The sequence below is a fragment of the Tribolium castaneum genome, chromosome 9 (genome assembly GCF_031307605.1).
Source record: "Tribolium castaneum strain GA2 chromosome 9, icTriCast1.1, whole genome shotgun sequence".
Lineage (NCBI taxonomy): Eukaryota > Metazoa > Arthropoda > Insecta > Coleoptera > Tenebrionidae > Tribolium > Tribolium castaneum.
In genome coordinates this window covers 1425044-1437690 of record NC_087402.1, presented here as the reverse complement: position 1 = coordinate 1437690, position 12647 = coordinate 1425044, and positions in this window count along the sequence as shown.

Here is a 12647-nt window from a genome sequence, read left to right as displayed (position 1 = left end):
ACTATTACTTTTCGAGATATAGTGAAAAACACTTTAGCAGCCCACCCTGTATAGAAAATTCTTGATCCATTTTGAATTCAATAAGCGTTTTTGTTGTAGCAGTCGCTGAATGGACTTTATTTGGTTAGTCTCTGTGTCGTAGTTTTGGCGCAATAGTCGTCAATTCCAGCTTGCATTTAGCATAAATCGCGTCCAGCCGCTGCAAAAATATAAAATTTAATTGCATTCCGCATTTGCAATAAAGCGTTCGATTCCATGCGCCTGTTTTAAATAAATTTTAAAGCGATTGGACGTTAAACGGTCCAACTGTTTTGTTCCCGCTGGTAATTTGTATTTATTTGTGTGCGACCCTCGAGTTTACGTCGTCGGTCACCACCCTGTTGTGCATAAGTAGAGTATCCACCCAGGCCCTGCTTCAGCACTTTTCATGCTTACCCCCTGGAAATGACACAATGCGCTCTACAATACGGCCTCGAGTACCTAAGCTCTAATCCTCGGTGTGTATTCAAGGTCGGGATTTTTTCCGATTGAGTCGCATTATCCCCCTTTGGACTTTATCTAATATCGGGGGACGCACGGAATGGTTTACAGTCCATTTCGCTATCGCGGCCATATCGGGCTCCACTTATATTGTGTGTGTGTTTTCGAGGATCCTATTACTTTTTCACAGGGAGATAATGTACTGCCGTTCCAGCGATTATATTCCGACAAACGCGAAAAATCGCGAGAGTCGATTTCGATTTTCTTGGGCTCGTGTATATTGTGATGCAGGCAGATACGTCAATCTTATCTAATAAAGATCTACTCCTGTCAAAATTTATCTCGTAAGCTGAATTAATGGTTGGATGGGGCGGATGAGAAATCTAACATATTTGCTTCGTGAGCTTTCGAGTAATTTGACAAAAAGAGACACCGAGTTGATTATCTTCACGCCAAATTTGAATCGAGTCTAAGAAACAATTCGGGTGTAATGCGACAAATGACGCAACGAAATGTGTGGGGCTAAGATATTTTAGAGTAGGGATAAAAATTTACGGTTGGACGAAGCTTGGAGGATGAAATCCAATAGAGGATTAGGAGCTTTTCAAAACTTACAATTCATCAATGGCATCACAATACGATTGTGTTGCAAAACTCTTTCAGGACTAAGCTTTTGTCTACTCGCAAAAAATATACGGAAGATTTTGGGACAACACAAACGATACACAGAGAAGTGGGTCCTAAAGCCTCTTCCAATGTCTATTGCTTTCCAAATGTTTAAATACTTACAGTGTTTTTATCAACAAAAACTTACTGAAAATTTTAGCAAAAAATTACAAAATTGTTTTTTTAATCACTCTTGCTTCAATTAATTTACAGCGTTCTTGTCAAGGAAACTCGTAAAATTTAATTTTTTTTAACAAAGAAATAATTCGTAAATTAAGCCTAAAATGCATTTTCTCCGCCTAGCAGCTTAATGACTTTTTTTTTCAAAAGATAATTCCAGAATATCTAGAAATCTAGATGAAATTAAGAGTTTCAAAGAAAAAAAAATGCAAAATTAGCTCTAAAATGCATTATTTTCGTAATTTCAATGTATTTAAGTCTTTTGTTTGGTAGTTTTCCACAGAGAATCTAATAAAATCTAAGATCTTTTGCAAAAAAAAGTAACAGAAGTATTATTATAAAACTTGGCGAATTACAATTTAAAAAAAAAACAGAGAAACATTTTGCCAGTGGATTTAAAGCGTTTTTGTTACTTAAGAGGTCACAAACTTTGAATTGCTGAATTACTCGTTGGTCTCAAATGTATTTTATGTCCAAATTTCCTGAAAGTTGGGTTTCTACAGATGTAGTTTTGAACGTTTTTCGGTATACAATTAACAAAGTTTTTTCAAAACAAACCTAAATTAGATTTGGAAATTTGTTATTGTACCTCTTTTTACGAATTTAAAACAATTATTTGTCTCAACATTTTCCCTAATTTTCTACAATGATTTCCTTAAGATTTCTTCAGATTTCTTCTACTTAGATTTTCTCTGTGGTTTACTCCGGTTTTTTACGGAAAAAGTTGTAACATTCGGAATGAAATTCTAAAGACAGAAAATTTCAAATTTATATGGTTTTGAAATGCATTATTTTCATTTGTTCAATGAAATTTTTTATACAATAGAGGAGTCAAAAAAATTGTACCGACATATGTTCGTCTGGCACTCTGACTCAATATATTTAGGGCGTTTTTTACTGATGAGGTCTTAAAATGTCAAATATTTTATAAAAAAAATAAAAAATCTTTCAATTAGGTCACTATATCTTCAATGTGGTTTCCAGCACAGAGTTTACAAAATTTTGCCAAAACAAAGTAACACCCTTATTCCTAACTGTATCAGAAACATTTTTTCAAGAACTCGACAAAAAAAAATACGAAAATTGGTGTAAAGTCTTTTATTTTTGTCTAATTTAATAAGTTAGGTATTCACAGAAAAACTAACAAAATGTTGAATTTTTAATCAAGCTAAAAATAATTGCAAAACTAGAGAATTCCAAAAAATTCGTCAAATAATCGAATCCGATTTTCAAAAAGAAAATGTGTTTTTGAACTTTATAGCAAGAAATAATTCAAAAATTGAGTCTAAAGTGTTTTTATTTTCGTCAAATTTAATAAGTTTCCACAAAGTTTCAAATATTAAAGATTTCGTCAAATAATTGACTTTGAAGACGTATTTTTGTACAATACAAGGCAAACGCTTGCTTTTTTTGAAAAAAAAAACAGAATGTTAGCAAATAAAAATATAAAATATTTATTAAAATTGAAATTATTTCAGTAGTGATTTAAGATGAGTGAAACACGGGTTGGCGTGTTGTTTGAGGGAGATGTTTGGGCTCGTGCTGTTTGTATATATTTTCGGAATATGAATAAGTGTGAGGGTGCACCTGTACGAGCCTATTTCGCTTCGTCCCCTCGTTCGTCTTCGTTAATTTGCATATATTTTAAATCAGATCAGTCCGGTGTTGTGCTCGGTTTGAGTTGAATATTTCGTGAGTTGCAGACCGGATCCGGCTATGAATTACTCCGGGTATTCCCGAAATGCATATACAAACTGTCGTTGGTGGCAAACAATCCGTAGAAAGGGGTCTACAAGGTCTAGTTAGCTCTGTATAAATATGGGAGTCAGAGAGACGCGACCTTAAAGGGAATTAAAATACATTACATGCAAATTCCGAGGTGATATTAGAAGGCAACATAAAAAGGGTTGTCTTGGAAGCAACGGCAGAAGCCGCGTCATTAACATTCATTGTTAAATACAATATTTGCAGTACGCGCCTTCGCTTTAGGAATCGAGCTAATATTTGCTATTAATTTCACTAAAAGCCCGAATATTTCAAATTTAATTCGGCCCGAACGACTCGCACTAGCCAGAACTCGCCTCTAATTAATTGGCGACATTTAACTAACACTTTTACCACACAAGCGTGATTGAAATTCATGGCTTGTGGGGAGGAGAAAAACCCAAACAGCGTCTTGCTCGCGCTCCAGATGGCGTGTTTTCGCGGCAAGTAACTCGATACCGCCAACAAACACATGCTCGAAATGCACACCATAAACAAACAGTCTAGCGGATTAGGCGAAAAAGCCGGATTAAAATTCGAAAGTTGCGCTTTAATGCATGCAAACGAAAACTGCAACTCGGGACAAAGACGGGATTATGAACGAAGGGAAAACAGCGAGTTTCCCTATGAGAAAATCGAACCATCACTAAACCGGGCCTAATCAAAGAACAATTTTCAGAGAGGAAAGCCCTGTTTTGGATTAATTTTCACTCGTGGGAAATTGTAATTCATAAATATGGAGATTTCGCAATTTCAAATATTCAAATTTAGGGAGGAAAAATATAAATCTAGTATTGGCTTTCCAGTCCCGATGCAACTGCCAGATTTGCGCGTGCATTGCTCAAAAAGCACAAAATTAGATAAAAATTATACCATTTCTACTTGTTTTCAAGCTTTTCAGCCACCAATCGGAAATTTCGAAAATCCAAAAATCGCAGAATTATGGCGAAAACGGTGTTATTTTTACCTTTTTCTGGTGCTTTTAAGATCAAAACTCAGTTTTTGCAAAAATTTAAAAAAATTACAGAACTAGACAAAAATGGCATTACTTCGGCAATGTTTTCAAAAATAAATAATTTTTCATTTTTTGACTATTTGTTGAGTCAAAATTGTAGTTTTTGGCTTAACCGAGCCGAAAATAATGAGCTTAATTAATGAATTAATTGAAATTTGGCAAAATTTTGTCCAAAATTACCAAAAAAATCAGAGAATCTGATCGAAAATGGTGTTATTTTTACCTTTTTTATGTGCTCTAACAACATAATTTTTGCGACAATTTAAAAAATTTATAAAACTGAATCAAAAAAACGTTTATGAGAGAAAAAATTCAATCATGTAATCGATTATTTTACGAAACTTTTCCAAAATAAATCAAAAATTTCGTTTAAATGAAAAATCTGTGCTTTTTTCGTGGTTAGTTAATTCAAAAATATCAACTAATACAATAAAAGAAAGCAGTTTTTGGTTGAATTCCGGTTTTTTCAAAAATTTAAAAAATTACAGAGCTCGACAAAAATGGCATTACTTCAGCAATGTATTCAAAAATTAATAATTTTTAATTTTTCGACTGTTTGTTGGGTCAAAATTGTAGTTTTTGGCTCAACCGAGCTGAAAATAATGTGCTTAATTAATTAATTAATTGAAATTTGGCAAAATTTTGTCAAAAAATTACCAAAAAAATCAGAGAATCTGATCGGAAATGGTGTTGTTTTTACCTTTTTCGAGTGCTTTTAAGCAAACAACATAATTTTTGCGACAATTAAAAAAAAAATTCATAAAACTAAATCAAAAATGGCATAACTTTGGCATTGTATTGTTAAACTTTCTCAAAAAAATGCAATTATTTTGGAAAATTTTCATAACAATGGACTGAAAAATCGCCGGATTGGGCGAGAAACGGTGTTAGTGTTACGTTTATAAGAGAAAAAATTCAATAAAGTAATCGATTGTTTACGAAACTTTCCCAAAATAAATCAAAAATTTCGTTGAAATGAAAAATCTGTGCTTTTTTCATGGTTAGTTAATTCAAAAATATCAACTAATACAATAAAAGAAAGCAGTTTTTGGTTGAATTCCGGTTTTTGCAAAAATTTAAAAAATTACAGAACTCGACAAAAATGGCATTACTTCGGCAATGTTTTCAAAAATAAATAATTTTTTATTTTTCGACTGTTTGTTGGGTCTAAATTGTAGTTTTTGGCTTAACCGAGCCGAAAATAATGTGCTTAATTAATTAATTAATTGAAATTTGGCAAAATTTTGTCAAAAATTACCAAAAAAAATCAGAGAATCTGATCGGAAGTGGTGTTATTTTTACCTTTTTCGAGTGCTTTTAAGCTAACAACATAATTTTTGTGACAATTTAAAAAATTTATAAAATTGAATCAAAAATGGCATAACTTCGGCATTGTATTGCTAAACTTTCTCAAAAAATGCAATTATTTTGGAAAATTTTCATAACAATAGACTGAAAAATCGCCGGATTGGGCGAGAAACGGTGTTAGTGTTACGTTTATGAGAGAAAAAATTCAATCAAGTAATCGATTATTTTACGAAACTTTCCCAAAATAAATCAAAAATTTCGTTGAAATGAAAAATCTGTGCTTTTTTCGTGGTTAGTTAATGCAAAAATATCAACTAATACAATAAAAAAAAGCAGTTTTTGGTTGAATTCCGGTTTTTGCAAAAATTTAAAAAATTACAGAGCTCGACAAAAATGGCATTACTTCGGCAATGTATTCAAAAATAAATAATTTTTCATTTTTCGACTATTTGTTGAGTTAAAATTGTAGTTTTTAGCTTAACCAAGTCGAAAATAATGAGCTTAATTAATGAATTAATTAAAATTTGGCAAAATTTTGTCAAAAATTACCAAAAAAAATCAGAGAATCTGATCGGAAATGGTGTTGTTTTTTCCTTTTCCGAGTGCTTTTAAGCTAACAACATAATTTTTGCGACAATTTAAAAAATTTATAAAACTAAATCAAAAATGGCATAACTTCGGCATTGTATTGTTAAACTTTCTCAAGAAATGCAATTATTTTGGAAAATTTTCATAACAATGGATTGAAAAATCGCCGGATTGGGCGAGAAACGGTGTTAGTGTTACGTTTAAGAGAGAAAAAATTCAATCAAGTAATTGATTATTTTACGAAACTTTTCCAAAGTAAATCAAAAATTTCGTTGAAATGAAAAATCTGTGCTTTTTTCGTGGTTAGTTAATCCAAAAATATTAACTAATACAATAAAAGAAAGCAGTTTTTGTTGGAATTCCGGTTTTTGCAAAAATTTAAAAAATTTTAGAACTCGACAAAAATGGCATTACTTTGGCAATGTTTTCAAAAATTAATAATTTTTAATTTTTCGACTGTTTGTTGGGTCAAAATTGTAGTTTTTGGCTTAACTGAGCCGAAAATAATGTGCTTAATCAATTAATTAATTGAAATTTGGCAAAATTTTGTCAAAAATTACCAAAAAAAATCAGAGAATCTGATCGGAAATGGTGTTATTTTTACCTTTTTCGAGTGCTTTAAAACTAACAACATAATTTTTGGGACAATTTAAAAAATTCAAAAAACTAAATCAAAAATGCCATAACTTCGGCATTGTATTGTTAAACTTTCTCAAAAAATGCAATTATTTTGGAAAATTTTTATAACAATGGACTGAAAAAGTGCCGGATTGAGCGAGAAACGGTGTTAGTGTTACGTTTAAGAGAGAAAAAAATTAATCAAGTAATCGATTATTTTACGAAACTTTCCCAAAATAAATCAAAAATTTCGTTCAAGTGAAAAATCTGTGCTTTTTTCGGGGTTAGTTAATTCAAAAATATCAACTAATACAATAAAAGAAAGCAGTTTTTAGTTGAATTCCGGTTTTTGCAAAAATTTAAAAAATTACAGAACTCGACAAAAATGGCATTACTTTGGCAATGTATTCAAAAATAAATAATATTTCATTTTTCGACTGTTTGTTGAGTCAAAATTGTAGTTTTTGGCTTAACCGAGTCGAAAATAATGTGCTTAATGAATTAATTAATTGAAATTTGGCAAAATTTTGTCAAAAATTACCAAAAAATCAGAGAATCTGATCGGAAATGGTGTTATTTTTACCTTTTTCGAGTGCTTTTAAGCTAACAACATAATTTTTGCGACAATTTAAGAAAAATATAAAACTGAATCAAAAATGACAATACTTCGGCGTTGTAGGTAAAATTGCAAAAAATGTAATTATTTGGAAAATTTTCATAACAATGGACTGAAACATCGCCGGATTTGGCGAGAAACGGTGAAAAAATTCAATCAAGTAATCGATTATTTTACGAAACTTTCCCAAACTTAATCAAAAATTTCGTTCAAATAAAAACTCTGTGCTTTTTTCGTGGTTAGTTAATGCAAAAATATCAGCTAATACAATAAAAGAAAGCAGTTTTTGGTTGAATTCCGGACTTGATGGCCGTTATGCAACTTTCCTCATTTTAATTTCGTCTATTTTGTCGTTTCCGGGATCGGTTTAACATCCCGCTTTATGTAAATCGTCGATTTTAACGGCCCATAATTCAGGCGTCTCCGTTAATCTTGGGAAAAGTCCGCGACTTTAAAGAGTTCCGGTCGACATATTCTCCCTCTTCCTCAATAAAACGCTCCGAATTTATGCGAAATTAAGGCTTCCCTCGATCGGACATCGATCTTTCGCCAACAAGGCTTCACCTTGATCCACCTCCACAAAGAGGGAGAGACTCTAAAGCGGCTTACGCCCGTCGTCTCACTACTTAACATCTGAGGCTGTCCCGTGCAGATTCCGCGCTTTGTTTCAGACACTCGATGTTAATCGCGAGCCATTGTTGAGACCGCACCAAGAGCTGGAAGGGTGAAGAAGGCAAAAAATCGTCTCCGGATATACGAAGCGAAATGAATTTTTATGGACGCTCCGGACGACTTTTACAACAACAATGCTGCAATGAACGTTATCTCGGTAATCGTCCGGTCGGTTTATTTTGCTGCAATCGTATTTCACCAGCTTAATGTCTCACTATGCGACAAATACGCGTAATTTGAATCGGGAGTTTTCAAAGTTTTGATTCGCCTTTGTGCTTCCTTAATGGTTTATGATTAGATAAGACAACCGTGATTAAAATCTTGGATCTAATTTAGGGTCTTTGGCGCACTTGCTAGGGTTGGGACACGTGTTGATTTAATCTCCTCAACCTACTTGCCGATCAACGAAATTATTGGGGCGAAACAAAGTAATAACAGTTTTTGTCATTCCGAAAATAATAGTTATTTATTATACAAGACGATAAAGAGATAAACAATCTTTATCGTCGTGTATACTGTACAACTAGAGCAGAACTTCAAATAAATACGATGAAAATTGTAAATTCAATTGAATCTGGTAAAGTGCCATTGTATCAACTCAAAAGAATTGACAAAGAAATAGTTTTACAAAGTACCCAGTCAACACACGGCCGTAGATATAACGTTATTTTAACGTTACAACGGTTGACATATGTACGTTACAATTTACAAGGTTGTTATTTAGTTTAAAAACCATCTTTTTTACCAATTTTTACCGTTTAAAATAAAATTAGACCCACACGAATGTTCCCGTTCATGGTAAAGTTTTTTCATTTTTATATTTTCATATTGCATATTTTATAATGAAAAAAAAAAGTTTTTTTAAAACGTTGCTTGTTGCCGTTGATTAGTGGTTTTATATTAACTATAATTTTACGTTATACACTTGCGTTACAAAATCGTTTAAATAGTTATTTAAAAAAACGTTAATATTTTACGTACAAATAACGTTATTTTCGTGCACATTTTTAACCCGAGTTATCGTTTCCTTCTTTACGTTATTTTTACGTTAGGAGTATATATTTTGTCGAAATCTGGAGCCCCCTCGAATGTGTGTTATTTTATCTCGTCTTGTATCGTATTCTGCGCCCATTTCCTCCCGAAACCTCTCACCCCGTGTCGTACGTCTGTGCAAACAAAGGGCGTCCGTCCATTTTGCTTCTGCAATCTAAATCGAAGCTAAAAAAAAATCATCGCGTATAAAGTCCGTCTCTGACGTATTTTCCCCGTAGGTGGTTGAAATAGAATCCCGGATCATTAATTCCAAAGGAAATGACTTCGTTAGCGCGGTTTACATTTCGTAGAACGATCAATTTTTGGCTCGGCAGGAGGTCAAAACTGGTTTTCAGACATCTCATTGATAATTTCGAGCTGGCTTGTCAAATGCACTCTAATTAATACGCTCAGTGCCGTTTTAATCCTTTACAAAGTAGCGCACACACGTGTGTCGTTTGAGTTTTGCTTGTTGCGCGTCTGCAACGCACTTGATTGCTGTTTGCGGATCGTCCCCTGACTCAATATCTGGCCATATTTACGGCACAGGGATTAAACGGATGGATCGTAAAAGCGTTAATATGGGGACGGGAGATGAACTTCACGTAGATGGTTAATTGTTGGCGCTTTTATAACACCGTAAAAGAAGGCTTGCTCTCGCAGGACAATATTGCAAATAAACATTTGCCTCATCCAAGCACCAAAGCAAAAATTTATTTCGAAAACATTTTTTTAATTATTAATTGTTACAAGTTTACAATTCGAATTACTACAAAAATAGCGCACTTGTAAATTTGAGCTTTGAAGTCGTGCTGTCGATCGCTTCGTTGATTATTATTCAAAATCACATCTGTTTGAAAGCAGATACTAAGATTATATGGCGTTAAATTATCCTCTCCAGTCATCGTGTTTTTGTAGCGAGCAAAAAGCGCCGTATTCCATTAGTTTATAGTCAGTAATTAGAGAGCGCATGGCCTGTACTTTAGCGCAGATAACTACAAGAGACGCTGTTAACAAGGGCGGTCTATCTACAGATGCTACAGTACTCGAGTTAATTTGAATGTTCCGTCCGCATGACGTGTAATTCTGAGAAGGCTCCTTTAATGACCGGAGTCTCCCAAAAATTTTTCGTCTCGCAGTCGCCGGAGATTATCTATTAATGTAATTTATTTTGCGGTGTGCTGTTCTTAAATGAAAGCAATTTGCTCTCTCTCATTTATTAATGAAGCAAAGCAGATGGAGTTTCCGGGCGCTCCGGAGTATGTTTGCGGCTTCCATGCACACAGCTCTTTGTTGGCGAAGTTTGTTCTCACGTAGCAATCAAACAAACTCCGAGTAACTTATACATTTGTTTGTCGAGCTACAGCATAAAGTGTGCACAGATTTCGGCGCCGTGTCACAGCACAAAAATTAACCACTTTACAAGCCGGAAAAAATATTTAAACGTGTGCCGTGACTGACGGCAATCTTCAAAATTAATTAGCCCGATTAAAATCTCCAGACACGTTACCTTGTTTTATGCAGCCATTAACCATAAATTTCGTGTTGTGTTGGCGTTTATCATTCAAGTGATTTTAATTTTTTCGGATTTCTCCCGTTTTATTTGGCGAGGATTTCGCCGATAATTGGAGATCTTTCTTTCGTCTGCGATTGATACCTCGAGTAAACAAGAGTTTCGGCGTGAAATTCAAATCAGATCACGGCGCCCGATGACCCCCTCGATCTAATTCCGGTGCCGATTCCGGTAGAGTGCGTCGTATTAAAACGGCGTCGTCGTCATGGTGATGGCGTGTGACGGTACCCGACGTCCCGTTCGTTACCCGGCAACTCCTATCGGAAGCTTCGACATGTGAAGACGCTGATTATGAAACGCGAAAAATGATTGAGCAGATTTGACGCCATTTGATTACGACGACAGCGAAAAGTTTTAATTGGGAGAGTGGGCGAGGGAGAATAATCAACAAATTTCAATGGGAAAAGAATCCAAGGCTGAGCCGATTTTGCTAAGTCCTAGCTCATTATCAAATTTGCAAGGTTGACCTGATCTCCAGAGATGATCGGGTTTTTTAATTTGCTGCTAATACCTGCTTCTTCTCTTTCTTTCACTGTCTAGTTTTAATTTTGTTAAGGTCTTTAATATTTAACACCTGTCGGAAGAGCTATTTTCACACACAAAATTTTTTGTCCCGTCCGTCATGTGTAAACAAAAAATAAATTAAGCAGAAGTCGTTGCACATTTGCCTTATTTTTCGGTTTTGGCGGCTCAAAAGTTTCAACAGGTTTCACCTTTTACTTTAAAAATAGTTGTTGGATAAAAATGTGAGGTCATTTTGTGTCCCGTCCGTCATAAATTTGTATTTTTTTTTCTGGTCGTATCTCAAATTTTAAAAATATGGCTTCTAGTGTAGGTTGCAAATAATAAACTGAAAATAAAATCTAAAAATTTGTCCGTCCGGGAATATGAAAAAAAAACAGAAAATTTTTTTGTGCATTGTTTCAAAGATGGGCGTGCGAGCATGAGAGGAAGTTTTAAATCGTTGCAGCTCGACATTTTCTTTGTGTTATAACAATTTGGAGGTCGTCGTAAATGCTCCTACTTCCCGGTTTTAGGATTACATTGCTGTGCATTTCTCCCGAAAGTGGGATACGTCTTTCAGACGTCTCTAAGCCTCATGAAAATCTTATTACACCGAGAATCTCTACATTAAACTTGAAAGGTTCGAAGCTATGGCCTAATCAATTCCGACTTCCGGAATTTCCGGAGGGAGGAAAAACCGCTTTTTAACGATCACGTGAAGACAAGCGACCGTTTTATAAGCATGTGGTCTGATTAGACCTGTGCACGTCTCTGGCGAGGTTTTTCCTCGTATCTAAACTCCCGGAAACTTGATTAAGGGGCTTAGTTAAGAGGGCACGTCAGAAACGGATGGCATTCTTATTATATATCTGACGCACAGACATAAAAGCCGAGTGAATAATGTAATTAAGACGTACAAAAGTCAACTCGGGGGTTAATAGATAAAAAAGCACGATAGGGAGATAAGTAATAGAATTATAAGGACGTCCTGTGCTTAGGACGTCACGAGCACTGCGTCGGATAAAAGCTTACCCGTGTCACCGGACTGATAACGGGACGTTCGATAGGGGGCGCAGATAAGGCCCGCACATCTCTCCGCATTAGAACTTCATTATTTGATATTGTCGATGGAGGAACGGTAAAGTAACTCGACCGCCGAGCCTGTGCAATTCGGTTAACTCTAATTTCCGGCTCTTTGCTGCCTAATGGCGCCTCCACCCCACATAGTTTGCCCAATCAAGTTACGCAAAAATTTCATTACGTGTATCCAACACACATAATTTATGCGAAATACGCTTTTAACTTTTTAACACCACTCCAGACATAGCGTCACGTCCCGCAGGACCCCACTCGTCTTTTCCGTAACGTAAAAAATAACTTTCCCCGGAATTGTGATATTTGTGCAGTGGCAAAATGGATGTGTCTGGTCCCATTGTGCGCCGTCCCTCCGGGAATCGAATCCTCAAGCACTGCTCGAAGACATCGCCGGCAAAAACTCAGTCAAATTCGAAAAGGTTAATTGTTAATCTATTCCCGGATCGATAGTCGTGCGCGCAAAAAGCGGCCCTCCGGAGTTTCCAACTTGAAAATCACTTTCAAGCAACCTCATGAAAGTTCAATTAATGACTGAA